Below are 26,594 nucleotides of genomic sequence, written 5' to 3' on the forward strand. Positions count from 1 at the left end.
ATTTCCTGTGCGTCTATATGGCAGCGCTGAGTAGCAGTGTGTGGAAACGAAAGACAGGGACGGACGTAAAGCAATCAGTACGAATAAGAAAGTATGCAGAGCCTCTGGTAGCTCAGTTGGTAGAGCGGTGGACTGTAGTGGAGGGTTCACAGTTATCCATAGGTCGCTGGTTCAAATCCGGCCCAGAGGACTGTTTTTCTAATCTCAGGAGCAAAGAGGCTCCAGAGCATGCCCACTCGGTCAGAACCTCCCTATGTTTTAAACCTATTTTAAAGGAAATTCATTTGCTCAGCTTCTAGTAGCTAGTTGATAATCATGGGATTCTTAGCCTTCGTAGGATAATGATATTTCTTCGAATTATAGTAAAATTGCTTGCTCTTACAGGCATTACTCGTTTAATGTGCTATATAGGTCACATAGTCGCACCAATATTCAGCCGTTTCATAGACATCTCGTTTTTAATACAAACGTAGAAACTACACCCCTGAGCCTATCGCTGCTACTTCATCGGCGAGAAACGCTTATTACAGAAAATTTAGACTAAACGAAGGTTCCACCGAGATTCGAACTCGGATCGCTGGATTCAGAGTCCAGAGTGCTAACCGTTACACCATGGAACCAGACAGGAGAATGGGACTCGTAAATACACTTAGCAGTGTTCTGACGTACTTCAGACACTTCCTACTTGCATTTTTTAACCTAATTGACACGATCGAGCATTATAAAACTTAATCTGGGCAATGTTTGCACTTGCAGCCGATGACTGCATTTCCTGTGCGTCTATATGGCAGCGCTGAGTAGCAGTGTGTGGAAACGAAAGACAGGGACGGACGTAAAGCAATCAGTACGAATAAGAAAGTATGCAGAGCCTCTGGTAGCTCAGTTGGTAGAGCGGTGGACTGTAGTGGAGGATTCACAGTTATCCATAGGTCGCTGGTTCAAATCCGGCCCAGAGGACTGTTTTTCTAATCTCAGGAGCAAAGAGGCTCCAGAGCATGCCCACTCGGTCAGAACCTCCCTATGTTTTAAACCTATTTTAAAGGAAATTCATTTGCTCAGCTTCTAGTAGCTAGTTGATAATCATGGGATTCTTAGCCTTCGTAGGATAATGATATTTCTTCGAATTATAGTAAAATTGCTTGCTCTTACAGGCATTACTCGTTTAATGTGCTATATAGGTCACATAGTCGCACCAATATTCAGCCGTTTCATAGACATCTCGTTTTTAATACAAACGTAGAAACTACACCCCTGAGCCTATCGCTGCTACTTCATCGGCGAGAAACGCTTATTACAGAAAATTTAGACTAAACGAAGGTTCCACCGAGATTCGAACTCGGATCGCTGGATTCAGAGTCCAGAGTGCTAACCGTTACACCATGGAACCAGACAGGAGAATGGGACTCGTAAATACACTTAGCAGTGTTCTGACGTACTTCAGACACTTCCTACTTGCATTTTTTAACCTAATTGACACGATCGAGCATTATAAAACTTAATCTGGGCAATGTTTGCACTTGCAGCCGATGACTGCATTTCCTGTGCGTCTATATGGCAGCGCTGAGTAGCAGTGTGTGGAAACGAAAGACAGGGACGGACGTAAAGCAATCAGTACGAATAAGAAAGTATGCAGAGCCTCTGGTAGCTCAGTTGGTAGAGCGGTGGACTGTAGTGGAGGATTCACAGTTATCCATAGGTCGCTGGTTCAAATCCGGCCCAGAGGACTGTTTTTCTAATCTCAGGAGCAAAGAGGCTCCAGAGCATGCCCACTCGGTCAGAACCTCCCTATGTTTTAAACCTATTTTAAAGGAAATTCATTTGCTCAGCTTCTAGTAGCTAGTTGATAATCATGGGATTCTTAGCCTTCGTAGGATAATGATATTTCTTCGAATTATAGTAAAATTGCTTGCTCTTACAGGCATTACTCGTTTAATGTGCTATATAGGTCACATAGTCGCACCAATATTCAGCCGTTTCATAGACATCTCGTTTTTAATACAAACGTAGAAACTACACCCCTGAGCCTATCGCTGCTACTTCATCGGCGAGAAACGCTTATTACAGAAAATTTAGACTAAACGAAGGTTCCACCGAGATTCGAACTCGGATCGCTGGATTCAGAGTCCAGAGTGCTAACCGTTACACCATGGAACCAGACAGGAGAATGGGACTCGTAAATACACTTAGCAGTGTTCTGACGTACTTCAGACACTTCCTACTTGCATTTTTTAACCTAATTGACACGATCGAGCATTATAAAACTTAATCTGGGCAATGTTTGCACTTGCAGCCGATGACTGCATTTCCTGTGCGTCTATATGGCAGCGCTGAGTAGCAGTGTGTGGAAACGAAAGACAGGGACGGACGTAAAGCAATCAGTACGAATAAGAAAGTATGCAGAGCCTCTGGTAGCTCAGTTGGTAGAGCGGTGGACTGTAGTGGAGGATTCACAGTTATCCATAGGTCGCTGGTTCGAATCCGGCCCAGAGGACTGTTTTTCTAATCTCAGGAGCAAAGAGGCTCCAGAGCATGCCCACTCGGTCAGAACCTCCCTATGTTTTAAACCTATTTTAAAGGAAATTCATTTGCTCAGCTTCTAGTAGCTAGTTGATAATCATGGGATTCTTAGCCTTCGTAGGATAATGATATTTCTTCGAATTATAGTAAAATTGCTTGCTCTTACAGGCATTACTCGTTTAATGTGCTATATAGGTCACATAGTCGCACCAATATTCAGCCGTTTCATAGACATCTCGTTTTTAATACAAACGTAGAAACTACACCCCTGAGCCTATCGCTGCTACTTCATCGGCGAGAAACGCTTATTACAGAAAATTTAGACTAAACGAAGGTTCCACCGAGATTCGAACTCGGATCGCTGGATTCAGAGTCCAGAGTGCTAACCGTTACACCATGGAACCAGACAGGAGAATGGGACTCGTAAATACACTTAGCAGTGTTCTGACGTACTTCAGACACTTCCTACTTGCATTTTTTAACCTAATTGACACGATCGAGCATTATAAAACTTAATCTGGGCAATGTTTGCACTTGCAGCCGATGACTGCATTTCCTGTGCGTCTATATGGCAGCGCTGAGTAGCAGTGTGTGGAAACGAAAGACAGGGACGGACGTAAAGCAATCAGTACGAATAAGAAAGTATGCAGAGCCTCTGGTAGCTCAGTTGGTAGAGCGGTGGACTGTAGTGGAGGATTCACAGTTATCCATAGGTCGCTGGTTCAAATCCGGCCCAGAGGACTGTTTTTCTAATCTCAGGAGCAAAGAGGCTCCAGAGCATGCCCACTCGGTCAGAACCTCCCTATGTTTTAAACCTATTTTAAAGGAAATTCATTTGCTCAGCTTCTAGTAGCTAGTTGATAATCATGGGATTCTTAGCCTTCGTAGGATAATGATATTTCTTCGAATTATAGTAAAATTGCTTGCTCTTACAGGCATTACTCGTTTAATGTGCTATATAGGTCACATAGTCGCACCAATATTCAGCCGTTTCATAGACATCTCGTTTTTAATACAAACGTAGAAACTACACCCCTGAGCCTATCGCTGCTACTTCATCGGCGAGAAACGCTTATTACAGAAAATTTAGACTAAACGAAGGTTCCACCGAGATTCGAACTCGGATCGCTGGATTCAGAGTCCAGAGTGCTAACCGTTACACCATGGAACCAGACAGGAGAATGGGACTCGTAAATACACTTAGCAGTGTTCTGACGTACTTCAGACACTTCCTACTTGCATTTTTTAACCTAATTGACACGATCGAGCATTATAAAACTTAATCTGGGCAATGTTTGCACTTGCAGCCGATGACTGCATTTCCTGTGCGTCTATATGGCAGCGCTGAGTAGCAGTGTGTGGAAACGAAAGACAGGGACGGACGTAAAGCAATCAGTACGAATAAGAAAGTATGCAGAGCCTCTGGTAGCTCAGTTGGTAGAGCGGTGGACTGTAGTGGAGGATTCACAGTTATCCATAGGTCGCTGGTTCAAATCCGGCCCAGAGGACTGTTTTTCTAATCTCAGGAGCAAAGAGGCTCCAGAGCATGCCCACTCGGTCAGAACCTCCCTATGTTTTAAACCTATTTTAAAGGAAATTCATTTGCTCAGCTTCTAGTAGCTAGTTGATAATCATGGGATTCTTAGCCTTCGTAGGATAATGATATTTCTTCGAATTATAGTAAAATTGCTTGCTCTTACAGGCATTACTCGTTTAATGTGCTATATAGGTCACATAGTCGCACCAATATTCAGCCGTTTCATAGACATCTCGTTTTTAATACAAACGTAGAAACTACACCCCTGAGCCTATCGCTGCTACTTCATCGGCGAGAAACGCTTATTACAGAAAATTTAGACTAAACGAAGGTTCCACCGAGATTCGAACTCGGATCGCTGGATTCAGAGTCCAGAGTGCTAACCGTTACACCATGGAACCAGACAGGAGAATGGGACTCGTAAATACACTTAGCAGTGTTCTGACGTACTTCAGACACTTCCTACTTGCATTTTTTAACCTAATTGACACGATCGAGCATTATAAAACTTAATCTGGGCAATGTTTGCACTTGCAGCCGATGACTGCATTTCCTGTGCGTCTATATGGCAGCGCTGAGTAGCAGTGTGTGGAAACGAAAGACAGGGACGGACGTAAAGCAATCAGTACGAATGAGAAAGTATGCAGAGCCTCTGGTAGCTCAGTTGGTAGAGCGGTGGACTGTAGTGGAGGATTCACAGTTATCCATAGGTCGCTGGTTCAAATCCGGCCCAGAGGACTGTTTTTCTAATCTCAGGAGCAAAGAGGCTCCAGAGCATGCCCACTCGGTCAGAACCTCCCTATGTTTTAAACCTATTTTAAAGGAAATTCATTTGCTCAGCTTCTAGTAGCTAGTTGATAATCATGGGATTCTTAGCCTTCGTAGGATAATGATATTTCTTCGAATTATAGTAAAATTGCTTGCTCTTACAGGCATTACTCGTTTAATGTGCTATATAGGTCACATAGTCGCACCAATATTCAGCCGTTTCATAGACATCTCGTTTTTAATACAAACGTAGAAACTACACCCCTGAGCCTATCGCTGCTACTTCATCGGCGAGAAACGCTTATTACAGAAAATTTAGACTAAACGAAGGTTCCACCGAGATTCGAACTCGGATCGCTGGATTCAGAGTCCAGAGTGCTAACCGTTACACCATGGAACCAGACAGGAGAATGGGACTCGTAAATACACTTAGCAGTGTTCTGACGTACTTCAGACACTTCCTACTTGCATTTTTTAACCTAATTGACACGATCGAGCATTATAAAACTTAATCTGGGCAATGTTTGCACTTGCAGCCGATGACTGCATTTCCTGTGCGTCTATATGGCAGCGCTGAGTAGCAGTGTGTGGAAACGAAAGACAGGGACGGACGTAAAGCAATCAGTACGAATAAGAAAGTATGCAGAGCCTCTGGTAGCTCAGTTGGTAGAGCGGTGGACTGTAGTGGAGGATTCACAGTTATCCATAGGTCGCTGGTTCAAATCCGGCCCAGAGGACTGTTTTTCTAATCTCAGGAGCAAAGAGGCTCCAGAGCATGCCCACTCGGTCAGAACCTCCCTATGTTTTAAACCTATTTTAAAGGAAATTCATTTGCTCAGCTTCTAGTAGCTAGTTGATAATCATGGGATTCTTAGCCTTCGTAGGATAATGATATTTCTTCGAATTATAGTAAAATTGCTTGCTCTTACAGGCATTACTCGTTTAATGTGCTATATAGGTCACATAGTCGCACCAATATTCAGCCGTTTCATAGACATCTCGTTTTTAATACAAACGTAGAAACTACACCCCTGAGCCTATCGCTGCTACTTCATCGGCGAGAAACGCTTATTACAGAAAATTTAGACTAAACGAAGGTTCCACCGAGATTCGAACTCGGATCGCTGGATTCAGAGTCCAGAGTGCTAACCGTTACACCATGGAACCAGACAGGAGAATGGGACTCGTAAATACACTTAGCAGTGTTCTGACGTACTTCAGACACTTCCTACTTGCATTTTTTAACCTAATTGACACGATCGAGCATTATAAAACTTAATCTGGGCAATGTTTGCACTTGCAGCCGATGACTGCATTTCCTGTGCGTCTATATGGCAGCGCTGAGTAGCAGTGTGTGGAAACGAAAGACAGGGACGGACGTAAAGCAATCAGTACGAATAAGAAAGTATGCAGAGCCTCTGGTAGCTCAGTTGGTAGAGCGGTGGACTGTAGTGGAGGATTCACAGTTATCCATAGGTCGCTGGTTCAAATCCGGCCCAGAGGACTGTTTTTCTAATCTCAGGAGCAAAGAGGCTCCAGAGCATGCCCACTCGGTCAGAACCTCCCTATGTTTTAAACCTATTTTAAAGGAAATTCATTTGCTCAGCTTCTAGTAGCTAGTTGATAATCATGGGATTCTTAGCCTTCGTAGGATAATGATATTTCTTCGAATTATAGTAAAATTGCTTGCTCTTACAGGCATTACTCGTTTAATGTGCTATATAGGTCACATAGTCGCACCAATATTCAGCCGTTTCATAGACATCTCGTTTTTAATACAAACGTAGAAACTACACCCCTGAGCCTATCGCTGCTACTTCATCGGCGAGAAACGCTTATTACAGAAAATTTAGACTAAACGAAGGTTCCACCGAGATTCGAACTCGGATCGCTGGATTCAGAGTCCAGAGTGCTAACCGTTACACCATGGAACCAGACAGGAGAATGGGACTCGTAAATACACTTAGCAGTGTTCTGACGTACTTCAGACACTTCCTACTTGCATTTTTTAACCTAATTGACACGATCGAGCATTATAAAACTTAATCTGGGCAATGTTTGCACTTGCAGCCGATGACTGCATTTCCTGTGCGTCTATATGGCAGCGCTGAGTAGCAGTGTGTGGAAACGAAAGACAGGGACGGACGTAAAGCAATCAGTACGAATAAGAAAGTATGCAGAGCCTCTGGTAGCTCAGTTGGTAGAGCGGTGGACTGTAGTGGAGGATTCACAGTTATCCATAGGTCGCTGGTTCAAATCCGGCCCAGAGGACTGTTTTTCTAATCTCAGGAGCAAAGAGGCTCCAGAGCATGCCCACTCGGTCAGAACCTCCCTATGTTTTAAACCTATTTTAAAGGAAATTCATTTGCTCAGCTTCTAGTAGCTAGTTGATAATCATGGGATTCTTAGCCTTCGTAGGATAATGATATTTCTTCGAATTATAGTAAAATTGCTTGCTCTTACAGGCATTACTCGTTTAATGTGCTATATAGGTCACATAGTCGCACCAATATTCAGCCGTTTCATAGACATCTCGTTTTTAATACAAACGTAGAAACTACACCCCTGAGCCTATCGCTGCTACTTCATCGGCGAGAAACGCTTATTACAGAAAATTTAGACTAAACGAAGGTTCCACCGAGATTCGAACTCGGATCGCTGGATTCAGAGTCCAGAGTGCTAACCGTTACACCATGGAACCAGACAGGAGAATGGGACTCGTAAATACACTTAGCAGTGTTCTGACGTACTTCAGACACTTCCTACTTGCATTTTTTAACCTAATTGACACGATCGAGCATTATAAAACTTAATCTGGGCAATGTTTGCACTTGCAGCCGATGACTGCATTTCCTGTGCGTCTATATGGCAGCGCTGAGTAGCAGTGTGTGGAAACGAAAGACAGGGACGGACGTAAAGCAATCAGTACGAATAAGAAAGTATGCAGAGCCTCTGGTAGCTCAGTTGGTAGAGCGGTGGACTGTAGTGGAGGATTCACAGTTATCCATAGGTCGCTGGTTCAAATCCGGCCCAGAGGACTGTTTTTCTAATCTCAGGAGCAAAGAGGCTCCAGAGCATGCCCACTCGGTCAGAACCTCCCTATGTTTTAAACCTATTTTAAAGGAAATTCATTTGCTCAGCTTCTAGTAGCTAGTTGATAATCATGGGATTCTTAGCCTTCGTAGGATAATGATATTTCTTCGAATTATAGTAAAATTGCTTGCTCTTACAGGCATTACTCGTTTAATGTGCTATATAGGTCACATAGTCGCACCAATATTCAGCCGTTTCATAGACATCTCGTTTTTAATACAAACGTAGAAACTACACCCCTGAGCCTATCGCTGCTACTTCATCGGCGAGAAACGCTTATTACAGAAAATTTAGACTAAACGAAGGTTCCACCGAGATTCGAACTCGGATCGCTGGATTCAGAGTCCAGAGTGCTAACCGTTACACCATGGAACCAGACAGGAGAATGGGACTCGTAAATACACTTAGCAGTGTTCTGACGTACTTCAGACACTTCCTACTTGCATTTTTTAACCTAATTGACACGATCGAGCATTATAAAACTTAATCTGGGCAATGTTTGCACTTGCAGCCGATGACTGCATTTCCTGTGCGTCTATATGGCAGCGCTGAGTAGCAGTGTGTGGAAACGAAAGACAGGGACGGACGTAAAGCAATCAGTACGAATAAGAAAGTATGCAGAGCCTCTGGTAGCTCAGTTGGTAGAGCGGTGGACTGTAGTGGAGGATTCACAGTTATCCATAGGTCGCTGGTTCAAATCCGGCCCAGAGGACTGTTTTTCTAATCTCAGGAGCAAAGAGGCTCCAGAGCATGCCCACTCGGTCAGAACCTCCCTATGTTTTAAACCTATTTTAAAGGAAATTCATTTGCTCAGCTTCTAGTAGCTAGTTGATAATCATGGGATTCTTAGCCTTCGTAGGATAATGATATTTCTTCGAATTATAGTAAAATTGCTTGCTCTTACAGGCATTACTCGTTTAATGTGCTATATAGGTCACATAGTCGCACCAATATTCAGCCGTTTCATAGACATCTCGTTTTTAATACAAACGTAGAAACTACACCCCTGAGCCTATCGCTGCTACTTCATCGGCGAGAAACGCTTATTACAGAAAATTTAGACTAAACGAAGGTTCCACCGAGATTCGAACTCGGATCGCTGGATTCAGAGTCCAGAGTGCTAACCGTTACACCATGGAACCAGACAGGAGAATGGGACTCGTAAATACACTTAGCAGTGTTCTGACGTACTTCAGACACTTCCTACTTGCATTTTTTAACCTAATTGACACGATCGAGCATTATAAAACTTAATCTGGGCAATGTTTGCACTTGCAGCCGATGACTGCATTTCCTGTGCGTCTATATGGCAGCGCTGAGTAGCAGTGTGTGGAAACGAAAGACAGGGACGGACGTAAAGCAATCAGTACGAATAAGAAAGTATGCAGAGCCTCTGGTAGCTCAGTTGGTAGAGCGGTGGACTGTAGTGGAGGATTCACAGTTATCCATAGGTCGCTGGTTCAAATCCGGCCCAGAGGACTGTTTTTCTAATCTCAGGAGCAAAGAGGCTCCAGAGCATGCCCACTCGGTCAGAACCTCCCTATGTTTTAAACCTATTTTAAAGGAAATTCATTTGCTCAGCTTCTAGTAGCCAGTTGATAATCATGGGATTCTTAGCCTTCGTAGGATAATGATATTTCTTCGAATTATAGTAAAATTGCTTGCTCTTACAGGCATTACTCGTTTAATGTGCTATATAGGTCACATAGTCGCACCAATATTCAGCCGTTTCATAGACATCTCGTTTTTAATACAAACGTAGAAACTACACCCCTGAGCCTATCGCTGCTACTTCATCGGCGAGAAACGCTTATTACAGAAAATTTAGACTAAACGAAGGTTCCACCGAGATTCGAACTCGGATCGCTGGATTCAGAGTCCAGAGTGCTAACCGTTACACCATGGAACCAGACAGGAGAATGGGACTCGTAAATACACTTAGCAGTGTTCTGACGTACTTCAGACACTTCCTACTTGCATTTTTTAACCTAATTGACACGATCGAGCATTATAAAACTTAATCTGGGCAATGTTTGCACTTGCAGCCGATGACTGCATTTCCTGTGCGTCTATATGGCAGCGCTGAGTAGCAGTGTGTGGAAACGAAAGACAGGGACGGACGTAAAGCAATCAGTACGAATAAGAAAGTATGCAGAGCCTCTGGTAGCTCAGTTGGTAGAGCGGTGGACTGTAGTGGAGGATTCACAGTTATCCATAGGTCGCTGGTTCAAATCCGGCCCAGAGGACTGTTTTTCTAATCTCAGGAGCAAAGAGGCTCCAGAGCATGCCCACTCGGTCAGAACCTCCCTATGTTTTAAACCTATTTTAAAGGAAATTCATTTGCTCAGCTTCTAGTAGCTAGTTGATAATCATGGGATTCTTAGCCTTCGTAGGATAATGATATTTCTTCGAATTATAGTAAAATTGCTTGCTCTTACAGGCATTACTCGTTTAATGTGCTATATAGGTCACATAGTCGCACCAATATTCAGCCGTTTCATAGACATCTCGTTTTTAATACAAACGTAGAAACTACACCCCTGAGCCTATCGCTGCTACTTCATCGGCGAGAAACGCTTATTACAGAAAATTTAGACTAAACGAAGGTTCCACCGAGATTCGAACTCGGATCGCTGGATTCAGAGTCCAGAGTGCTAACCGTTACACCATGGAACCAGACAGGAGAATGGGACTCGTAAATACACTTAGCAGTGTTCTGACGTACTTCAGACACTTCCTACTTGCATTTTTTAACCTAATTGACACGATCGAGCATTATAAAACTTAATCTGGGCAATGTTTGCACTTGCAGCCGATGACTGCATTTCCTGTGCGTCTATATGGCAGCGCTGAGTAGCAGTGTGTGGAAACGAAAGACAGGGACGGACGTAAAGCAATCAGTACGAATAAGAAAGTATGCAGAGCCTCTGGTAGCTCAGTTGGTAGAGCGGTGGACTGTAGTGGAGGATTCACAGTTATCCATAGGTCGCTGGTTCAAATCCGGCCCAGAGGACTGTTTTTCTAATCTCAGGAGCAAAGAGGCTCCAGAGCATGCCCACTCGGTCAGAACCTCCCTATGTTTTAAACCTATTTTAAAGGAAATTCATTTGCTCAGCTTCTAGTAGCTAGTTGATAATCATGGGATTCTTAGCCTTCGTAGGATAATGATATTTCTTCGAATTATAGTAAAATTGCTTGCTCTTACAGGCATTACTCGTTTAATGTGCTATATAGGTCACATAGTCGCACCAATATTCAGCCGTTTCATAGACATCTCGTTTTTAATACAAACGTAGAAACTACACCCCTGAGCCTATCGCTGCTACTTCATCGGCGAGAAACGCTTATTACAGAAAATTTAGACTAAACGAAGGTTCCACCGAGATTCGAACTCGGATCGCTGGATTCAGAGTCCAGAGTGCTAACCGTTACACCATGGAACCAGACAGGAGAATGGGACTCGTAAATACACTTAGCAGTGTTCTGACGTACTTCAGACACTTCCTACTTGCATTTTTTAACCTAGTTGACACGATCGAGCATTATAAAACTTAATCTGGGCAATGTTTGCACTTGCAGCCGATGACTGCATTTCCTGTGCGTCTATATGGCAGCGCTGAGTAGCAGTGTGTGGAAACGAAAGACAGGGACGGACGTAAAGCAATCAGTACGAATAAGAAAGTATGCAGAGCCTCTGGTAGCTCAGTTGGTAGAGCGGTGGACTGTAGTGGAGGATTCACAGTTATCCATAGGTCGCTGGTTCAAATCCGGCCCAGAGGACTGTTTTTCTAATCTCAGGAGCAAAGAGGCTCCAGAGCATGCCCACTCGGTCAGAACCTCCCTATGTTTTAAACCTATTTTAAAGGAAATTCATTTGCTCAGCTTCTAGTAGCTAGTTGATAATCATGGGATTCTTAGCCTTCGTAGGATAATGATATTTCTTCGAATTATAGTAAAATTGCTTGCTCTTACAGGCATTACTCGTTTAATGTGCTATATAGGTCACATAGTCGCACCAATATTCAGCCGTTTCATAGACATCTCGTTTTTAATACAAACGTAGAAACTACACCCCTGAGCCTATCGCTGCTACTTCATCGGCGAGAAACGCTTATTACAGAAAATTTAGACTAAACGAAGGTTCCACCGAGATTCGAACTCGGATCGCTGGATTCAGAGTCCAGAGTGCTAACCGTTACACCATGGAACCAGACAGGAGAATGGGACTCGTAAATACACTTAGCAGTGTTCTGACGTACTTCAGACACTTCCTACTTGCATTTTTTAACCTAATTGACACGATCGAGCATTATAAAACTTAATCTGGGCAATGTTTGCACTTGCAGCCGATGACTGCATTTCCTGTGCGTCTATATGGCAGCGCTGAGTAGCAGTGTGTGGAAACGAAAGACAGGGACGGACGTAAAGCAATCAGTACGAATAAGAAAGTATGCAGAGCCTCTGGTAGCTCAGTTGGTAGAGCGGTGGACTGTAGTGGAGGATTCACAGTTATCCATAGGTCGCTGGTTCAAATCCGGCCCAGAGGACTGTTTTTCTAATCTCAGGAGCAAAGAGGCTCCAGAGCATGCCCACTCGGTCAGAACCTCCCTATGTTTTAAACCTATTTTAAAGGAAATTCATTTGCTCAGCTTCTAGTAGCTAGTTGATAATCATGGGATTCTTAGCCTTCGTAGGATAATGATATTTCTTCGAATTATAGTAAAATTGCTTGCTCTTACAGGCATTACTCGTTTAATGTGCTATATAGGTCACATAGTCGCACCAATATTCAGCCGTTTCATAGACATCTCGTTTTTAATACAAACGTAGAAACTACACCCCTGAGCCTATCGCTGCTACTTCATCGGCGAGAAACGCTTATTACAGAAAATTTAGACTAAACGAAGGTTCCACCGAGATTCGAACTCGGATCGCTGGATTCAGAGTCCAGAGTGCTAACCGTTACACCATGGAACCAGACAGGAGAATGGGACTCGTAAATACACTTAGCAGTGTTCTGACGTACTTCAGACACTTCCTACTTGCATTTTTTAACCTAATTGACACGATCGAGCATTATAAAACTTAATCTGGGCAATGTTTGCACTTGCAGCCGATGACTGCATTTCCTGTGCGTCTATATGGCAGCGCTGAGTAGCAGTGTGTGGAAACGAAAGACAGGGACGGACGTAAAGCAATCAGTACGAATAAGAAAGTATGCAGAGCCTCTGGTAGCTCAGTTGGTAGAGCGGTGGACTGTAGTGGAGGATTCACAGTTATCCATAGGTCGCTGGTTCAAATCCGGCCCAGAGGACTGTTTTTCTAATCTCAGGAGCAAAGAGGCTCCAGAGCATGCCCACTCGGTCAGAACCTCCCTATGTTTTAAACCTATTTTAAAGGAAATTCATTTGCTCAGCTTCTAGTAGCTAGTTGATAATCATGGGATTCTTAGCCTTCGTAGGATAATGATATTTCTTCGAATTATAGTAAAATTGCTTGCTCTTACAGGCATTACTCGTTTAATGTGCTATATAGGTCACATAGTCGCACCAATATTCAGCCGTTTCATAGACATCTCGTTTTTAATACAAACGTAGAAACTACACCCCTGAGCCTATCGCTGCTACTTCATCGGCGAGAAACGCTTATTACAGAAAATTTAGACTAAACGAAGGTTCCACCGAGATTCGAACTCGGATCGCTGGATTCAGAGTCCAGAGTGCTAACCGTTACACCATGGAACCAGACAGGAGAATGGGACTCGTAAATACACTTAGCAGTGTTCTGACGTACTTCAGACACTTCCTACTTGCATTTTTTAACCTAATTGACACGATCGAGCATTATAAAACTTAATCTGGGCAATGTTTGCACTTGCAGCCGATGACTGCATTTCCTGTGCGTCTATATGGCAGCGCTGAGTAGCAGTGTGTGGAAACGAAAGACAGGGACGGACGTAAAGCAATCAGTACGAATAAGAAAGTATGCAGAGCCTCTGGTAGCTCAGTTGGTAGAGCGGTGGACTGTAGTGGAGGATTCACAGTTATCCATAGGTCGCTGGTTCAAATCCGGCCCAGAGGACTGTTTTTCTAATCTCAGGAGCAAAGAGGCTCCAGAGCATGCCCACTCGGTCAGAACCTCCCTATGTTTTAAACCTATTTTAAAGGAAATTCATTTGCTCAGCTTCTAGTAGCTAGTTGATAATCATGGGATTCTTAGCCTTCGTAGGATAATGATATTTCTTCGAATTATAGTAAAATTGCTTGCTCTTACAGGCATTACTCGTTTAATGTGCTATATAGGTCACATAGTCGCACCAATATTCAGCCGTTTCATAGACATCTCGTTTTTAATACAAACGTAGAAACTACACCCCTGAGCCTATCGCTGCTACTTCATCGGCGAGAAACGCTTATTACAGAAAATTTAGACTAAACGAAGGTTCCACCGAGATTCGAACTCGGATCGCTGGATTCAGAGTCCAGAGTGCTAACCGTTACACCATGGAACCAGACAGGAGAATGGGACTCGTAAATACACTTAGCAGTGTTCTGACGTACTTCAGACACTTCCTACTTGCATTTTTTAACCTAATTGACACGATCGAGCATTATAAAACTTAATCTGGGCAATGTTTGCACTTGCAGCCGATGACTGCATTTCCTGTGCGTCTATATGGCAGCGCTGAGTAGCAGTGTGTGGAAACGAAAGACAGGGACGGACGTAAAGCAATCAGTACGAATAAGAAAGTATGCAGAGCCTCTGGTAGCTCAGTTGGTAGAGCGGTGGACTGTAGTGGAGGATTCACAGTTATCCATAGGTCGCTGGTTCAAATCCGGCCCAGAGGACTGTTTTTCTAATCTCAGGAGCAAAGAGGCTCCAGAGCATGCCCACTCGGTCAGAACCTCCCTATGTTTTAAACCTATTTTAAAGGAAATTCATTTGCTCAGCTTCTAGTAGCTAGTTGATAATCATGGGATTCTTAGCCTTCGTAGGATAATGATATTTCTTCGAATTATAGTAAAATTGCTTGCTCTTACAGGCATTACTCGTTTAATGTGCTATATAGGTCACATAGTCGCACCAATATTCAGCCGTTTCATAGACATCTCGTTTTTAATACAAACGTAGAAACTACACCCCTGAGCCTATCGCTGCTACTTCATCGGCGAGAAACGCTTATTACAGAAAATTTAGACTAAACGAAGGTTCCACCGAGATTCGAACTCGGATCGCTGGATTCAGAGTCCAGAGTGCTAACCGTTACACCATGGAACCAGACAGGAGAATGGGACTCGTAAATACACTTAGCAGTGTTCTGACGTACTTCAGACACTTCCTACTTGCATTTTTTAACCTAATTGACACGATCGAGCATTATAAAACTTAATCTGGGCAATGTTTGCACTTGCAGCCGATGACTGCATTTCCTGTGCGTCTATATGGCAGCGCTGAGTAGCAGTGTGTGGAAACGAAAGACAGGGACGGACGTAAAGCAATCAGTACGAATAAGAAAGTATGCAGAGCCTCTGGTAGCTCAGTTGGTAGAGCGGTGGACTGTAGTGGAGGATTCACAGTTATCCATAGGTCGCTGGTTCAAATCCGGCCCAGAGGACTGTTTTTCTAATCTCAGGAGCAAAGAGGCTCCAGAGCATGCCCACTCGGTCAGAACCTCCCTATGTTTTAAACCTATTTTAAAGGAAATTCATTTGCTCAGCTTCTAGTAGCTAGTTGATAATCATGGGATTCTTAGCCTTCGTAGGATAATGATATTTCTTCGAATTATAGTAAAATTGCTTGCTCTTACAGGCATTACTCGTTTAATGTGCTATATAGGTCACATAGTCGCACCAATACTCAGCCGTTTCATAGACATCTCGTTTTTAATACAAACGTAGAAACTACACCCCTGAGCCTATCGCTGCTACTTCATCGGCGAGAAACGCTTATTACAGAAAATTTAGACTAAACGAAGGTTCCACCGAGATTCGAACTCGGATCGCTGGATTCAGAGTCCAGAGTGCTAACCGTTACACCATGGAACCAGACAGGAGAATGGGACTCGTAAATACACTTAGCAGTGTTCTGACGTACTTCAGACACTTCCTACTTGCATTTTTTAACCTAATTGACACGATCGAGCATTATAAAACTTAATCTGGGCAATGTTTGCACTTGCAGCCGATGACTGCATTTCCTGTGCGTCTATATGGCAGCGCTGAGTAGCAGTGTGTGGAAACGAAAGACAGGGACGGACGTAAAGCAATCAGTACGAATAAGAAAGTATGCAGAGCCTCTGGTAGCTCAGTTGGTAGAGCGGTGGACTGTAGTGGAGGATTCACAGTTATCCATAGGTCGCTGGTTCAAATCCGGCCCAGAGGACTGTTTTTCTAATCTCAGGAGCAAAGAGGCTCCAGAGCATGCCCACTCGGTCAGAACCTCCCTATGTTTTAAACCTATTTTAAAGGAAATTCATTTGCTCAGCTTCTAGTAGCTAGTTGATAATCATGGGATTCTTAGCCTTCGTAGGATAATGATATTTCTTCGAATTATAGTAAAATTGCTTGCTCTTACAGGCATTACTCGTTTAATGTGCTATATAGGTCACATAGTCGCACCAATACTCAGCCGTTTCATAGACATCTCGTTTTTAATACAAACGTAGAAACTACACCCCTGAGCCTATCGCTGCTACTTCATCGGCGAGAAACGCTTATTACAGAAAATTTAGACTAAACGAAGGTTCCACCGAGATTCGAACTCGGATCGCTGGATTCAGAGTCCAGAGTGCTAACCGTTACACCATGGAACCAGACAGGAGAATGGGACTCGTAAATACACTTAGCAGTGTTCTGACGTACTTCAGACACTTCCTACTTGCATTTTTTAACCTAATTGACACGATCGAGCATTATAAAACTTAATCTGGGCAATGTTTGCACTTGCAGCCGATGACTGCATTTCCTGTGCGTCTATATGGCAGCGCTGAGTAGCAGTGTGTGGAAACGAAAGACAGGGACGGACGTAAAGCAATCAGTACGAATAAGAAAGTATGCAGAGCCTTTGGTAGCTCAGTTGGTAGAGCGGTGGACTGTAGTGGAGGATTCACAGTTATCCATAGGTCGCTGGTTCAAATCCGGCCCAGAGGACTGTTTTTCTAATCTCAGGAGCAAAGAGGCTCCAGAGCATGCCCACTCGGTCAGAACCTCCCTATGTTTTAAACCTATTTTAAAGGAAATTCATTTGCTCAGCTTCTAGTAGCTAGTTGATAATCATGGGATTCTTAGCCTTCGTAGGATAATGATATTTCTTCGAATTATAGTAAAATTGCTTGCTCTTACAGGCATTACTCGTTTAATGTGCTATATAGGTCACATAGTCGCACCAATACTCAGCCGTTTCATAGACATCTCGTTTTTAATACAAACGTAGAAACTACACCCCTGAGCCTATCGCTGCTACTTCATCGGCGAGAAACGCTTATTACAGAAAATTTAGACTAAACGAAGGTTCCACCGAGATTCGAACTCGGATCGCTGGATTCAGAGTCCAGAGTGCTAACCGTTACACCATGGAACCAGACAGGAGAATGGGACTCGTAAATACACTTAGCAGTGTTCTGACGTACTTCAGACACTTCCTACTTGCATTTTTTAACCTAATTGACACGATCGAGCATTATAAAACTTAATCTGGGCAATGTTTGCACTTGCAGCCGATGACTGCATTTCCTGTGCGTCTATATGGCAGCGCTGAGTAGCAGTGTGTGGAAACGAAAGACAGGGACGGACGTAAAGCAATCAGTACGAATAAGAAAGTATGCAGAGCCTCTGGTAGCTCAGTTGGTAGAGCGGTGGACTGTAGTGGAGGATTCACAGTTATCCATAGGTCGCTGGTTCAAATCCGGCCCAGAGGACTGTTTTTCTAATCTCAGGAGCAAAGAGGCTCCAGAGCATGCCCACTCGGTCAGAACCTCCCTATGTTTTAAACCTATTTTAAAGGAAATTCATTTGCTCAGCTTCTAGTAGCTAGTTGATAATCATGGGATTCTTAGCCTTCGTAGGATAATGATATTTCTTCGAATTATAGTAAAATTGCTTGCTCTTACAGGCATTACTCGTTTAATGTGCTATATAGGTCACATAGTCGCACCAATATTCAGCCGTTTCATAGACATCTCGTTTTTAATACAAACGTAGAAACTACACCCCTGAGCCTATCGCTGCTACTTCATCGGCGAGAAACGCTTATTACAGAAAATTTAGACTAAACGAAGGTTCCACCGAGATTCGAACTCGGATCGCTGGATTCAGAGTCCAGAGTGCTAACCGTTACACCATGGAACCAGACAGGAGAATGGGACTCGTAAATACACTTAGCAGTGTTCTGACGTACTTCAGACACTTCCTACTTGCATTTTTTAACCTAATTGACACGATCGAGCATTATAAAACTTAATCTGGGCAATGTTTGCACTTGCAGCCGATGACTGCATTTCCTGTGCGTCTATATGGCAGCGCTGAGTAGCAGTGTGTGGAAACGAAAGACAGGGACGGACGTAAAGCAATCAGTACGAATAAGAAAGTATGCAGAGCCTCTGGTAGCTCAGTTGGTAGAGCGGTGGACTGTAGTGGAGGATTCACAGTTATCCACAGGTCGCTGGTTCCAATCCGGCCCAGAGGACTGTTTTTCTAATCTCAGGAGCAAAGAGGCTCCAGAGCAAGCCCACTCGGTCAGAACCTCCCTATGTTTTAAACCTATTTTAAAGGAAATTCATTTGCTCAGCTTCTAGTAGCTAGTTGATAATCATGGGATTCTTAGCCTTCGTAGGATAATGATATTTCTTCGAATTATAGTAAAATTGCTTGCTCTTACAGGCATTACTCGTTTAATGTGCTATATAGGTCACATAGTCGCACCAATATTCAGCCGTTTCATAGACATCTCGTTTTTAATACAAACGTAGAAACTACACCCCTGAGCCTATCGCTGCTACTTCATCGGCGAGAAACGCTTATTACAGAAAATTTAGACTAAACGAAGGTTCCACCGAGATTCGAACTCGGATCGCTGGATTCAGAGTCCAGAGTGCTAACCGTTACACCATGGAACCAGACAGGAGAATGGGACTCGTAAATACACTTAGCAGTGTTCTGACGTACTTCAGACACTTCCTACTTGCATTTTTTAACCTAATTGACACGATCGAGCATTATAAAACTTAATCTGGGCAATGTTTGCACTTGCAGCCGATGACTGCATTTCCTGTGCGTCTATATGGCAGCGCTGAGTAGCAGTGTGTGGAAACGAAAGACAGGGACGGACGTAAAGCAATCAGTACGAATAAGAAAGTATGCAGAGCCTCTGGTAGCTCAGTTGGAAGTCTGGCCTCGGCGGCCGTGCCGTGCGGATGTGCTGTGTTTACGTCGCCGCTGCTGTTGGCCGAGCGCTGTTTGTGGTGAGTTAAACGCTGTAGAGCGTTTCTCTTCTATCTGTCGACGATTCGCTCTTGAAAGTGGTAATGGCCGAATTAGTACGAAAAGATACGTTGAAATTTGTCTTCGACAACCATTTCGCGAGACCTACCTCATTTGAAATAGAGAGATTTCTTGAGGAGACAGTACAGTTAACGGGTGATGATATTATTGGCATTCATTCATCGATCTGCAGTAGTACGGTGTATTTGAAGCTCAGGAGTGCGACTAAATGTGACCAAGTTGTTGAATCCTGTGGAGGTACTTTCAAGTTTAAGCATTCTGATGGCAATGTGGGCGAGGTTAAAGTTTCTCATGCTGGTTTTGGTGTGAGGACCGTTCGCGTTTTCGAACTGCCATTTGAGATAACTGCTGAACAAATTAATTCCGTTTTGAAGCCTTATGGAACTATCATTAGTAATGTTGCCGAGCGGTGGTCCTCTGCACATAAATTTCAAGTTTTAAATGGTGTTCGACAGATCAAAATCGATATGGTCAAGCATATCCCGTCTTATGTCAGTGTCTGTGGCTACAGAGCTATCGTGATATACGAGGGGCAACCGCGAACATGCGCGGGTTGTGGTTCTGCAGGACACGTTCGTGCTCAGTGCCTGCAAAGGCGCGTAACACAAATACCGACCGGAGAGGCAGGAGTCCCACACGCCATGTCACAGCTACCGCTGACATACGTTGCGGCGGTGCGCACGATCTCGTCCACGACCAAAGCGACCGAGAGACCTGCTTCCGAGGGCGACTTAATTGACTGTCAAATGACCATCACCGAACCGGAAGCCGGCCAGGAGGTCATCGTTCCTGCACAACCAGCACAACAAGACCATTGCCCCTCAGCCGATGTTGCGCGTAACAGCTCTCCGGCAGGCTCCCTGAACATAACTGTCGCTGGTGAGAACCATTCAGCGGCTGGTCTCGACGGTATAGTAGCAGCAGATAGACAAATCGACACTCATACCAAGGACACTAAGAAGCGCAGGATTGCTCACCAGGGAGCGGCCGAAACTGCCCCTGTCATGCGAGACAAGATCAAACAGGTGAAACAAAAAATGACCGACGTACCACCAGCACCACAGGACGGTAATCGCAAACCGTTGAAGAAGTCGCGGACAGGAGCATCATCCGACAGTGGCACTGACGACCTTGTGTTCTCCGCGTCTACACAGCCGACTCCAAAGAGTGACATAGTACCTGAGCCGCAACCTACAGACGCTTGCCCACGACTCAAGGAGAATCGAAACGACACTCGTTCCCCACACTGGGCTGATGATCACGACGATGAGGATCAAGATGAAGACATGACGGAAGACAATGCTGCACCGGACCTTAGACTTAGCGGAGGGGACTCTAACCAACAGCGACGCCCCTCCTCACGAGGAACGGGCACTGATGATGACGCCGATTTCTATTAACTGAACATTCGATCATTAGCAGAGACAAAATATATCTAGATCCGTAGGACGATAGGCAGTCAGTTCTTTTACACACTTACGTTCAAGCAAATTTGGCGGGCTTACAAGCTTACCGGATTGCAACATTAAATATTAATAAGATCCGGAGTGCACTGAATTTGCGGAATCTCCAGGACGTTGTCTATGCAGCCGACATCGATATCGTATTGTTACAAGAAGTGACAGATATTGACCTAGAGCACATACCGGGCTATAACGCTATTGTTAACCCCAGTAGCAATAACGAACTTGGAACGGCTATATTATATAAAGAAGGTATACTAATCCGCAACGTTGAGAAACTACCCAACTGTAGAGGTATAGCTGGCACCGTCAATGACACCCGAATCATTAATATCTATGCACCTTCCGGATCTGGTAACAGACAGCGGCGAGCCGTCTTCTTCAAAGAAGAGATAGTTCCACTGTTCGGAACGGGTCATGATCACATAATATTTGCCGGGGATTTTAACTGTGTTATCCGTCCGAAAGACCAAACGCCGAACTTTACTAAATCACTGGAGCTTGAAACCATCATCACTGAGTTGGGACTTATTGACACGTGGGAACATCAGCATGGTGACGCGCCCGGTTTCACACACGTCACTAGCCATTCTGCGAGCCGTTTAGACCGGATCTATACAACAACTGGTTTGAAGTCCAATGTGCTACACTCCGAAATCTGGCCCACCATATTTTCTGATCATGCCGCGTATATTTGTACCATCAATTTAGCGAAACAAGGCACCTACAAAGCCAGGGGACAGTGGAAACTTAATGTTGCTCATTTATTAGATCCGGCGTGCCGCGTAGCATTTAACAATACGTGGGACGATTGTGAAAAACGTTTCCCGCAGTACAACTCGCCGCTCATTTGGTGGATCAAGTGCGCCAAACCTGCTATAACGAAAACCTTGAAACGCTACTCTCGCGAGAAGGCTGCCTGGCAAAAGGCAACTGTGGAATTTTATTTTCAGTGCCTCCGTGACTTGCATAAGCCGGATGTGACGATAATAGACAATTATGCACAAATTAAACGAATACAAGCAAAACTATTGACTTTAAAACGACAACAACTTCAGGGTTGCCGCATTAGGACTCGTTTGCAAAACACCGTTCCGAACGAAGCGACCTCCATGTATCATGTGATACACGAAAATAAACGGAACATTAGGAAAATAATTACTAAACTGACAACCACTGATGGTCGATTATTGACCAAACAGTGCGAGATCAAGGACGAAATCTACAAGCATTATACAGAATTGTTGGCCACCACACCAACGGATGACGTGGCGCAAAGGGAAGTCATCGACGGGATAACAGGTAGACTCAGTTCGGATGAAGCCGGCACCCTCACTACCGCTATAACGGAGGACGAAGTGGTGGACGCCATACTGAGAGGTCCAAAGAACAAATCACCCGGACCTGATGGACTACCTGCAGAACTGTATCAAATTTTTCGACAAAAAATGGCGACGAAGCTGACGTGCATATGCAATGAACTCATGAATCCCAGTGCCCCCCTCCCAGAAGAGTTCTGTGAGGGGACGGTGGTCCTGGTCCCCAAAAAGCCAGGAGGCAAGGGAATTGGTAATCTTCGACCTATCACCTTATTGAACGGCGATTACAAAATCTTCGCCCGCGTCATCATGCAACGGCTGCACTCCGTAATTACCACGGTTACAGGATCCTACCAATCGTGTGTTGGCAAGCATAGAAAGATATATCAGACCTTAAGTGATTACAGGGATGTCATTTCCATAGCGGCGACTTGCAGACTCCGATGCGCCATCGTATCACTCGACTTCGAACAAGCATTCGACAGAGTGAGCCATTCTTACCTTTTCAGTGTAATGCGGAAAATGAATTTTCCTCCGAATTTTTTAGCCATGCTCAACTCCGTGCTCACGAATGGTACCTCTAAAATCCAGATCAATGGACAACTCAGTAGCCCCATCAAGGTTCGTAGCTCGGTACGACAAGGTTGCCCAATGTCCATGGTATTGTTTGCAATAGCAATCGAACCGCTCCTGTTCAATTTAAACAAGGTTCTGCAAGGATTACACATACACGACCACAAAGTCACGTGTAAATCATACGCTGATGATGTCGGTTTCATAGTCAGGAGTAACCAAGAACTAGACACTGCGCTCCAAATTACGAAGAAGTATGAACTTGCTTCCGGCGCTAAAATAAATATGGCGAAGTCTGGAATTTTGCCGATCGGCCGCGGAGATGACATTGGAGCTCGAGAACACCTGAAACGCCTTGACACACTGAAAAGCCTCGGCATAGTATACACGCGCCATATCCGACGAACAGTTGCTATCAACTACAGGCGCATTTTGACGAACATGCGGGCGTGCCTCCACCAACACAGTCTACGGAATCTGGACGCTATGCAGAAGGTACAGCTCGCCAATACCTATATCACGTCCAAAGTGAACTACGTCGCCCAAATATTGCCATTACCACCAGCAATAGCGAAACGGATGCTGGCAGCGCTCGGCCATTATGTTAGTAGGGGTCATATTTTCAAAATTAAATATGAAACGCTGACGTTACCAGCCAACAAAGGTGGTCTCAATCTTACCGATATCTACTGTAAAGCACAGGCACTGTATATTTGCAAGACATACCGACTGTGGAAAGAATCGCCGAGTAATCTAGTGGGTCATCTTCTGAATGAAATACTCCCGCTCAGTCTGGATCCGCCTATCGACGTGCACCACCTCCCGACGGAGCTTTCGCACCTCAAACATTTTCTCATTGAATACAGCTACATTCCGAGAACGCTTTTCCACAACGGTACGCCAACAGTCAAAGACGTGTACAAGACCATGATTGACGGAAAACCCAGAAACAGCATCGAGGGGAAACTTCACCAGTATGACTGGAATACGATTTGGAAGAATATTCATGATCCCCGATTACCGACTAAGGTGAGAGCCGTATGGTACTTTGCTGTTAATAGAAAACTGCCGACGAACTCTAAGTTGCACGCCATACATCTGGCAGAAACGCCAAACTGCACTACCTGCAACGTCCTCGATACCGAGGAACACAGGTTTACATGTGATACGATCAGCGACGTATGGTGCTGCATTCGGCGCATGCTAGCAATTATACTCAGAACTTCCGATAATGCCATCACACCGACTCACCTCCTCAATCCTGAGGGCGTCCCCTACCCCAATACTAAAAGAAATGCTGCCCATTGGTTGATGGGACATTCAGTTTTTTATGTTCTCACACAAGAAGACCGGAGCGAAGAAGATTTTATGACATTTCTGCGCATTCAGCATCATCAGCTTGAACAAATACGAGATTATAGATTGAAATATGCTAATTTTCTCAAGAGAATCTTGGTGTAGAAACCAAACCAATCTCGATGAAAAAAAAAAAAAAAAAAAAAAAAAAAAAAAAAAAAAAAAAAAAAAAAATGGATAAGGCATAAAAAAAAAAAAAGTGCTTTAGAAAAACAAGTGGTAGAGCAATTTAAAAAAAAAAAAAAAAAAAAAAAAAAAAAAAAAAAAAAAAAAAAAAAAAAAAAAAAAAAAGTTGGTAGAGCGGTGGACTGTAGTGGAGGATTCACAGTTATCCATAGGTCGCTGGTTCAAATCCGGCCCAGAGGACTGTTTTTCTAATCTCAGGAGCAAAGAGGCTCCAGAGCATGCCCACTCGGTCAGAACCTCCCTATGTTTTAAACCTATTTTAAAGGAAATTCATTTGCTCAGCTTCTAGTAGCTAGTTGATAATCATGGGATTCTTAGCCTTCGTAGGATAATGATATTTCTTCGAATTATAGTAAAATTGCTTGCTCTTACAGGCATTACTCGTTTAATGTGCTATATAGGTCACATAGTCGCACCAATATTCAGCCGTTTCATAGACATCTCGTTTTTAATACAAACGTAGAAACTACACCCCTGAGCCTATCGCTGCTACTTCATCGGCGAGAAACGCTTATTACAGAAAATTTAGACTAAACGAAGGTTCCACCGAGATTCGAACTCGGATCGCTGGATTCAGAGTCCAGAGTGCTAACCGTTACACCATGGAACCAGACAGGAGAATGGGACTCGTAAATACACTTAGCAGTGTTCTGACGTACTTCAGACACTTCCTACTTGCATTTTTTAACCTAATTGACACGATCGAGCATTATAAAACTTAATCTGGGCAATGTTTGCACTTGCAGCCGATGACTGCATTTCCTGTGCGTCTATATGGCAGCGCTGAGTAGCAGTGTGTGGAAACGAAAGACAGGGACGGACGTAAAGCAATCAGTACGAATAAGAAAGTATGCAGAGCCTCTGGTAGCTCAGTTGGTAGAGCGGTGGACTGTAGTGGAGGATTCACAGTTATCCATAGGTCGCTGGTTCAAATCCGGCCCAGAGGACTGTTTTTCTAATCTCAGGAGCAAAGAGGCTCCAGAGCATGCCCACTCGGTCAGAACCTCCCTATGTTTTAAACCTATTTTAAAGGAAATTCATTTGCTCAGCTTCTAGTAGCTAGTTGATAATCATGGGATTCTTAGCCTTCGTAGGATAATGATATTTCTTCGAATTATAGTAAAATTGCTTGCTCTTACAGGCATTACTCGTTTAATGTGCTATATAGGTCACATAGTCGCACCAATATTCAGCCGTTTCATAGACATCTCGTTTTTAATACAAACGTAGAAACTACACCCCTGAGCCTATCGCTGCTACTTCATCGGCGAGAAACGCTTATTACAGAAAATTTAGACTAAACGAAGGTTCCACCGAGATTCGAACTCGGATCGCTGGATTCAGAGTCCAGAGTGCTAACCGTTACACCATGGAACCAGACAGGAGAATGAGACTCGTAAATACACTTAGCAGTGTTCTGACGTACTTCAGACACTTCCTACTTGCATTTTTTAACCTAATTGACACGATCGAGCATTATAAAACTTAATCTGGGCAATGTTTGCACTTGCAGCCGATGACTGCATTTCCTGTGCGTCTATATGGCAGCGCTGAGTAGCAGTGTGTGGAAACGAAAGACAGGGACGGACGTAAAGCAATCAGTACGAATAAGAAAGTATGCAGAGCCTCTGGTAGCTCAGTTGGTAGAGCGGTGGACTGTAGTGGAGGATTCACAGTTATCCATAGGTCGCTGGTTCAAATCCGGCCCAGAGGACTGTTTTTCTAATCTCAGGAGCAAAGAGGCTCCAGAGCATGCCCACTCGGTCAGAACCTCCCTATGTTTTAAACCTATTTTAAAGGAAATTCATTTGCTCAGCTTCTAGTAGCTAGTTGATAATCATGGGATTCTTAGCCTTCGTAGGATAATGATATTTCTTCGAATTATAGTAAAATTGCTTGCTCTTACAGGCATTACTCGTTTAATGTGCTATATAGGTCACATAGTCGCACCAATATTCAGCCGTTTCATAGACATCTCGTTTTTAATACAAACGTAGAAACTACACCCCTGAGCCTATCGCTGCTACTTCATCGGCGAGAAACGCTTATTACAGAAAATTTAGACTAAACGAAGGTTCCACCGAGATTCGAACTCGGATCGCTGGATTCAGAGTCCAGAGTGCTAACCGTTACACCATGGAACCAGACAGGAGAATGGGACTCGTAAATACACTTAGCAGTGTTCTGACGTACTTCAGACACTTCCTACTTGCATTTTTTAACCTAATTGACACGATCGAGCATTATAAAACTTAATCTGGGCAATGTTTGCACTTGCAGCCGA

General features: G+C 44.0%; 55 non-coding genes across 55 annotated transcripts; 27 read left to right on the forward strand and 28 right to left on the reverse strand.

Moving 5' to 3' along the window:
* Positions 1-101: 101 nt before the first annotated feature.
* Trnay-gua (transfer RNA tyrosine (anticodon GUA)) lies at positions 102-190 on the forward strand. The gene is given in 2 exon segments: positions 102-138; positions 155-190. It is a non-coding gene; the product is annotated as a tRNA-Tyr (tRNA).
* A 358-nt stretch (positions 191-548) lies between these two features.
* On the reverse strand, positions 549-620 carry Trnaq-cug (transfer RNA glutamine (anticodon CUG)). The gene has a single exon. It is a non-coding gene; the product is annotated as a tRNA-Gln (tRNA).
* Positions 621-868: 248 nt separating this feature from the next.
* Positions 869-957, forward strand: Trnay-gua (transfer RNA tyrosine (anticodon GUA)). The gene is given in 2 exon segments: positions 869-905; positions 922-957. It is a non-coding gene; the product is annotated as a tRNA-Tyr (tRNA).
* A 358-nt stretch (positions 958-1,315) lies between these two features.
* Trnaq-cug (transfer RNA glutamine (anticodon CUG)) lies at positions 1,316-1,387 on the reverse strand. Its single transcript has one exon. It is a non-coding gene; the product is annotated as a tRNA-Gln (tRNA).
* A 248-nt stretch (positions 1,388-1,635) lies between these two features.
* On the forward strand, positions 1,636-1,724 carry Trnay-gua (transfer RNA tyrosine (anticodon GUA)). Its single transcript is given in 2 exon segments — positions 1,636-1,672; positions 1,689-1,724. It is a non-coding gene; the product is annotated as a tRNA-Tyr (tRNA).
* Positions 1,725-2,082: 358 nt separating this feature from the next.
* Positions 2,083-2,154, reverse strand: Trnaq-cug (transfer RNA glutamine (anticodon CUG)). Its single transcript has one exon. It is a non-coding gene; the product is annotated as a tRNA-Gln (tRNA).
* A 248-nt stretch (positions 2,155-2,402) lies between these two features.
* Positions 2,403-2,491, forward strand: Trnay-gua (transfer RNA tyrosine (anticodon GUA)). Its single transcript is given in 2 exon segments — positions 2,403-2,439; positions 2,456-2,491. It is a non-coding gene; the product is annotated as a tRNA-Tyr (tRNA).
* Positions 2,492-2,849: 358 nt separating this feature from the next.
* Positions 2,850-2,921, reverse strand: Trnaq-cug (transfer RNA glutamine (anticodon CUG)). The gene has a single exon. It is a non-coding gene; the product is annotated as a tRNA-Gln (tRNA).
* Positions 2,922-3,169: 248 nt separating this feature from the next.
* Trnay-gua (transfer RNA tyrosine (anticodon GUA)) lies at positions 3,170-3,258 on the forward strand. The gene is given in 2 exon segments: positions 3,170-3,206; positions 3,223-3,258. It is a non-coding gene; the product is annotated as a tRNA-Tyr (tRNA).
* Positions 3,259-3,616: 358 nt separating this feature from the next.
* On the reverse strand, positions 3,617-3,688 carry Trnaq-cug (transfer RNA glutamine (anticodon CUG)). The gene has a single exon. It is a non-coding gene; the product is annotated as a tRNA-Gln (tRNA).
* Positions 3,689-3,936: 248 nt separating this feature from the next.
* On the forward strand, positions 3,937-4,025 carry Trnay-gua (transfer RNA tyrosine (anticodon GUA)). Its single transcript is given in 2 exon segments — positions 3,937-3,973; positions 3,990-4,025. It is a non-coding gene; the product is annotated as a tRNA-Tyr (tRNA).
* A 358-nt stretch (positions 4,026-4,383) lies between these two features.
* Trnaq-cug (transfer RNA glutamine (anticodon CUG)) lies at positions 4,384-4,455 on the reverse strand. Its single transcript has one exon. It is a non-coding gene; the product is annotated as a tRNA-Gln (tRNA).
* Positions 4,456-4,703: 248 nt separating this feature from the next.
* Positions 4,704-4,792, forward strand: Trnay-gua (transfer RNA tyrosine (anticodon GUA)). Its single transcript is given in 2 exon segments — positions 4,704-4,740; positions 4,757-4,792. It is a non-coding gene; the product is annotated as a tRNA-Tyr (tRNA).
* Positions 4,793-5,150: 358 nt separating this feature from the next.
* Positions 5,151-5,222, reverse strand: Trnaq-cug (transfer RNA glutamine (anticodon CUG)). Its single transcript has one exon. It is a non-coding gene; the product is annotated as a tRNA-Gln (tRNA).
* A 248-nt stretch (positions 5,223-5,470) lies between these two features.
* Trnay-gua (transfer RNA tyrosine (anticodon GUA)) lies at positions 5,471-5,559 on the forward strand. The gene is given in 2 exon segments: positions 5,471-5,507; positions 5,524-5,559. It is a non-coding gene; the product is annotated as a tRNA-Tyr (tRNA).
* Positions 5,560-5,917: 358 nt separating this feature from the next.
* Trnaq-cug (transfer RNA glutamine (anticodon CUG)) lies at positions 5,918-5,989 on the reverse strand. Its single transcript has one exon. It is a non-coding gene; the product is annotated as a tRNA-Gln (tRNA).
* Positions 5,990-6,237: 248 nt separating this feature from the next.
* Positions 6,238-6,326, forward strand: Trnay-gua (transfer RNA tyrosine (anticodon GUA)). The gene is given in 2 exon segments: positions 6,238-6,274; positions 6,291-6,326. It is a non-coding gene; the product is annotated as a tRNA-Tyr (tRNA).
* A 358-nt stretch (positions 6,327-6,684) lies between these two features.
* On the reverse strand, positions 6,685-6,756 carry Trnaq-cug (transfer RNA glutamine (anticodon CUG)). The gene has a single exon. It is a non-coding gene; the product is annotated as a tRNA-Gln (tRNA).
* A 248-nt stretch (positions 6,757-7,004) lies between these two features.
* On the forward strand, positions 7,005-7,093 carry Trnay-gua (transfer RNA tyrosine (anticodon GUA)). The gene is given in 2 exon segments: positions 7,005-7,041; positions 7,058-7,093. It is a non-coding gene; the product is annotated as a tRNA-Tyr (tRNA).
* A 358-nt stretch (positions 7,094-7,451) lies between these two features.
* On the reverse strand, positions 7,452-7,523 carry Trnaq-cug (transfer RNA glutamine (anticodon CUG)). The gene has a single exon. It is a non-coding gene; the product is annotated as a tRNA-Gln (tRNA).
* A 248-nt stretch (positions 7,524-7,771) lies between these two features.
* Trnay-gua (transfer RNA tyrosine (anticodon GUA)) lies at positions 7,772-7,860 on the forward strand. The gene is given in 2 exon segments: positions 7,772-7,808; positions 7,825-7,860. It is a non-coding gene; the product is annotated as a tRNA-Tyr (tRNA).
* Positions 7,861-8,218: 358 nt separating this feature from the next.
* On the reverse strand, positions 8,219-8,290 carry Trnaq-cug (transfer RNA glutamine (anticodon CUG)). The gene has a single exon. It is a non-coding gene; the product is annotated as a tRNA-Gln (tRNA).
* Positions 8,291-8,538: 248 nt separating this feature from the next.
* Trnay-gua (transfer RNA tyrosine (anticodon GUA)) lies at positions 8,539-8,627 on the forward strand. Its single transcript is given in 2 exon segments — positions 8,539-8,575; positions 8,592-8,627. It is a non-coding gene; the product is annotated as a tRNA-Tyr (tRNA).
* Positions 8,628-8,985: 358 nt separating this feature from the next.
* On the reverse strand, positions 8,986-9,057 carry Trnaq-cug (transfer RNA glutamine (anticodon CUG)). The gene has a single exon. It is a non-coding gene; the product is annotated as a tRNA-Gln (tRNA).
* A 248-nt stretch (positions 9,058-9,305) lies between these two features.
* On the forward strand, positions 9,306-9,394 carry Trnay-gua (transfer RNA tyrosine (anticodon GUA)). Its single transcript is given in 2 exon segments — positions 9,306-9,342; positions 9,359-9,394. It is a non-coding gene; the product is annotated as a tRNA-Tyr (tRNA).
* A 358-nt stretch (positions 9,395-9,752) lies between these two features.
* Positions 9,753-9,824, reverse strand: Trnaq-cug (transfer RNA glutamine (anticodon CUG)). The gene has a single exon. It is a non-coding gene; the product is annotated as a tRNA-Gln (tRNA).
* Positions 9,825-10,072: 248 nt separating this feature from the next.
* Trnay-gua (transfer RNA tyrosine (anticodon GUA)) lies at positions 10,073-10,161 on the forward strand. Its single transcript is given in 2 exon segments — positions 10,073-10,109; positions 10,126-10,161. It is a non-coding gene; the product is annotated as a tRNA-Tyr (tRNA).
* A 358-nt stretch (positions 10,162-10,519) lies between these two features.
* Positions 10,520-10,591, reverse strand: Trnaq-cug (transfer RNA glutamine (anticodon CUG)). Its single transcript has one exon. It is a non-coding gene; the product is annotated as a tRNA-Gln (tRNA).
* Positions 10,592-10,839: 248 nt separating this feature from the next.
* Trnay-gua (transfer RNA tyrosine (anticodon GUA)) lies at positions 10,840-10,928 on the forward strand. Its single transcript is given in 2 exon segments — positions 10,840-10,876; positions 10,893-10,928. It is a non-coding gene; the product is annotated as a tRNA-Tyr (tRNA).
* A 358-nt stretch (positions 10,929-11,286) lies between these two features.
* Positions 11,287-11,358, reverse strand: Trnaq-cug (transfer RNA glutamine (anticodon CUG)). The gene has a single exon. It is a non-coding gene; the product is annotated as a tRNA-Gln (tRNA).
* Positions 11,359-11,606: 248 nt separating this feature from the next.
* Positions 11,607-11,695, forward strand: Trnay-gua (transfer RNA tyrosine (anticodon GUA)). Its single transcript is given in 2 exon segments — positions 11,607-11,643; positions 11,660-11,695. It is a non-coding gene; the product is annotated as a tRNA-Tyr (tRNA).
* A 358-nt stretch (positions 11,696-12,053) lies between these two features.
* Positions 12,054-12,125, reverse strand: Trnaq-cug (transfer RNA glutamine (anticodon CUG)). Its single transcript has one exon. It is a non-coding gene; the product is annotated as a tRNA-Gln (tRNA).
* Positions 12,126-12,373: 248 nt separating this feature from the next.
* On the forward strand, positions 12,374-12,462 carry Trnay-gua (transfer RNA tyrosine (anticodon GUA)). The gene is given in 2 exon segments: positions 12,374-12,410; positions 12,427-12,462. It is a non-coding gene; the product is annotated as a tRNA-Tyr (tRNA).
* A 358-nt stretch (positions 12,463-12,820) lies between these two features.
* Trnaq-cug (transfer RNA glutamine (anticodon CUG)) lies at positions 12,821-12,892 on the reverse strand. The gene has a single exon. It is a non-coding gene; the product is annotated as a tRNA-Gln (tRNA).
* A 248-nt stretch (positions 12,893-13,140) lies between these two features.
* Trnay-gua (transfer RNA tyrosine (anticodon GUA)) lies at positions 13,141-13,229 on the forward strand. The gene is given in 2 exon segments: positions 13,141-13,177; positions 13,194-13,229. It is a non-coding gene; the product is annotated as a tRNA-Tyr (tRNA).
* A 358-nt stretch (positions 13,230-13,587) lies between these two features.
* Positions 13,588-13,659, reverse strand: Trnaq-cug (transfer RNA glutamine (anticodon CUG)). Its single transcript has one exon. It is a non-coding gene; the product is annotated as a tRNA-Gln (tRNA).
* Positions 13,660-13,907: 248 nt separating this feature from the next.
* On the forward strand, positions 13,908-13,996 carry Trnay-gua (transfer RNA tyrosine (anticodon GUA)). The gene is given in 2 exon segments: positions 13,908-13,944; positions 13,961-13,996. It is a non-coding gene; the product is annotated as a tRNA-Tyr (tRNA).
* Positions 13,997-14,354: 358 nt separating this feature from the next.
* On the reverse strand, positions 14,355-14,426 carry Trnaq-cug (transfer RNA glutamine (anticodon CUG)). The gene has a single exon. It is a non-coding gene; the product is annotated as a tRNA-Gln (tRNA).
* A 248-nt stretch (positions 14,427-14,674) lies between these two features.
* On the forward strand, positions 14,675-14,763 carry Trnay-gua (transfer RNA tyrosine (anticodon GUA)). Its single transcript is given in 2 exon segments — positions 14,675-14,711; positions 14,728-14,763. It is a non-coding gene; the product is annotated as a tRNA-Tyr (tRNA).
* Positions 14,764-15,121: 358 nt separating this feature from the next.
* Positions 15,122-15,193, reverse strand: Trnaq-cug (transfer RNA glutamine (anticodon CUG)). Its single transcript has one exon. It is a non-coding gene; the product is annotated as a tRNA-Gln (tRNA).
* A 248-nt stretch (positions 15,194-15,441) lies between these two features.
* Positions 15,442-15,530, forward strand: Trnay-gua (transfer RNA tyrosine (anticodon GUA)). The gene is given in 2 exon segments: positions 15,442-15,478; positions 15,495-15,530. It is a non-coding gene; the product is annotated as a tRNA-Tyr (tRNA).
* Positions 15,531-15,888: 358 nt separating this feature from the next.
* On the reverse strand, positions 15,889-15,960 carry Trnaq-cug (transfer RNA glutamine (anticodon CUG)). The gene has a single exon. It is a non-coding gene; the product is annotated as a tRNA-Gln (tRNA).
* A 248-nt stretch (positions 15,961-16,208) lies between these two features.
* Positions 16,209-16,297, forward strand: Trnay-gua (transfer RNA tyrosine (anticodon GUA)). The gene is given in 2 exon segments: positions 16,209-16,245; positions 16,262-16,297. It is a non-coding gene; the product is annotated as a tRNA-Tyr (tRNA).
* Positions 16,298-16,655: 358 nt separating this feature from the next.
* On the reverse strand, positions 16,656-16,727 carry Trnaq-cug (transfer RNA glutamine (anticodon CUG)). The gene has a single exon. It is a non-coding gene; the product is annotated as a tRNA-Gln (tRNA).
* Positions 16,728-16,975: 248 nt separating this feature from the next.
* Trnay-gua (transfer RNA tyrosine (anticodon GUA)) lies at positions 16,976-17,064 on the forward strand. Its single transcript is given in 2 exon segments — positions 16,976-17,012; positions 17,029-17,064. It is a non-coding gene; the product is annotated as a tRNA-Tyr (tRNA).
* Positions 17,065-17,422: 358 nt separating this feature from the next.
* Positions 17,423-17,494, reverse strand: Trnaq-cug (transfer RNA glutamine (anticodon CUG)). Its single transcript has one exon. It is a non-coding gene; the product is annotated as a tRNA-Gln (tRNA).
* A 248-nt stretch (positions 17,495-17,742) lies between these two features.
* On the forward strand, positions 17,743-17,831 carry Trnay-gua (transfer RNA tyrosine (anticodon GUA)). The gene is given in 2 exon segments: positions 17,743-17,779; positions 17,796-17,831. It is a non-coding gene; the product is annotated as a tRNA-Tyr (tRNA).
* A 358-nt stretch (positions 17,832-18,189) lies between these two features.
* Positions 18,190-18,261, reverse strand: Trnaq-cug (transfer RNA glutamine (anticodon CUG)). The gene has a single exon. It is a non-coding gene; the product is annotated as a tRNA-Gln (tRNA).
* Positions 18,262-18,509: 248 nt separating this feature from the next.
* Trnay-gua (transfer RNA tyrosine (anticodon GUA)) lies at positions 18,510-18,598 on the forward strand. The gene is given in 2 exon segments: positions 18,510-18,546; positions 18,563-18,598. It is a non-coding gene; the product is annotated as a tRNA-Tyr (tRNA).
* A 358-nt stretch (positions 18,599-18,956) lies between these two features.
* Trnaq-cug (transfer RNA glutamine (anticodon CUG)) lies at positions 18,957-19,028 on the reverse strand. The gene has a single exon. It is a non-coding gene; the product is annotated as a tRNA-Gln (tRNA).
* A 5,820-nt stretch (positions 19,029-24,848) lies between these two features.
* Positions 24,849-24,920, reverse strand: Trnaq-cug (transfer RNA glutamine (anticodon CUG)). The gene has a single exon. It is a non-coding gene; the product is annotated as a tRNA-Gln (tRNA).
* Positions 24,921-25,168: 248 nt separating this feature from the next.
* Trnay-gua (transfer RNA tyrosine (anticodon GUA)) lies at positions 25,169-25,257 on the forward strand. Its single transcript is given in 2 exon segments — positions 25,169-25,205; positions 25,222-25,257. It is a non-coding gene; the product is annotated as a tRNA-Tyr (tRNA).
* Positions 25,258-25,615: 358 nt separating this feature from the next.
* Positions 25,616-25,687, reverse strand: Trnaq-cug (transfer RNA glutamine (anticodon CUG)). Its single transcript has one exon. It is a non-coding gene; the product is annotated as a tRNA-Gln (tRNA).
* A 248-nt stretch (positions 25,688-25,935) lies between these two features.
* On the forward strand, positions 25,936-26,024 carry Trnay-gua (transfer RNA tyrosine (anticodon GUA)). The gene is given in 2 exon segments: positions 25,936-25,972; positions 25,989-26,024. It is a non-coding gene; the product is annotated as a tRNA-Tyr (tRNA).
* A 358-nt stretch (positions 26,025-26,382) lies between these two features.
* Trnaq-cug (transfer RNA glutamine (anticodon CUG)) lies at positions 26,383-26,454 on the reverse strand. The gene has a single exon. It is a non-coding gene; the product is annotated as a tRNA-Gln (tRNA).
* Positions 26,455-26,594: the final 140 nt, after the last annotated feature.

This window comes from Schistocerca serialis, chromosome 2, assembly GCF_023864345.2.
Source record: "Schistocerca serialis cubense isolate TAMUIC-IGC-003099 chromosome 2, iqSchSeri2.2, whole genome shotgun sequence".
NCBI lineage: Eukaryota > Metazoa > Arthropoda > Insecta > Orthoptera > Acrididae > Schistocerca > Schistocerca serialis.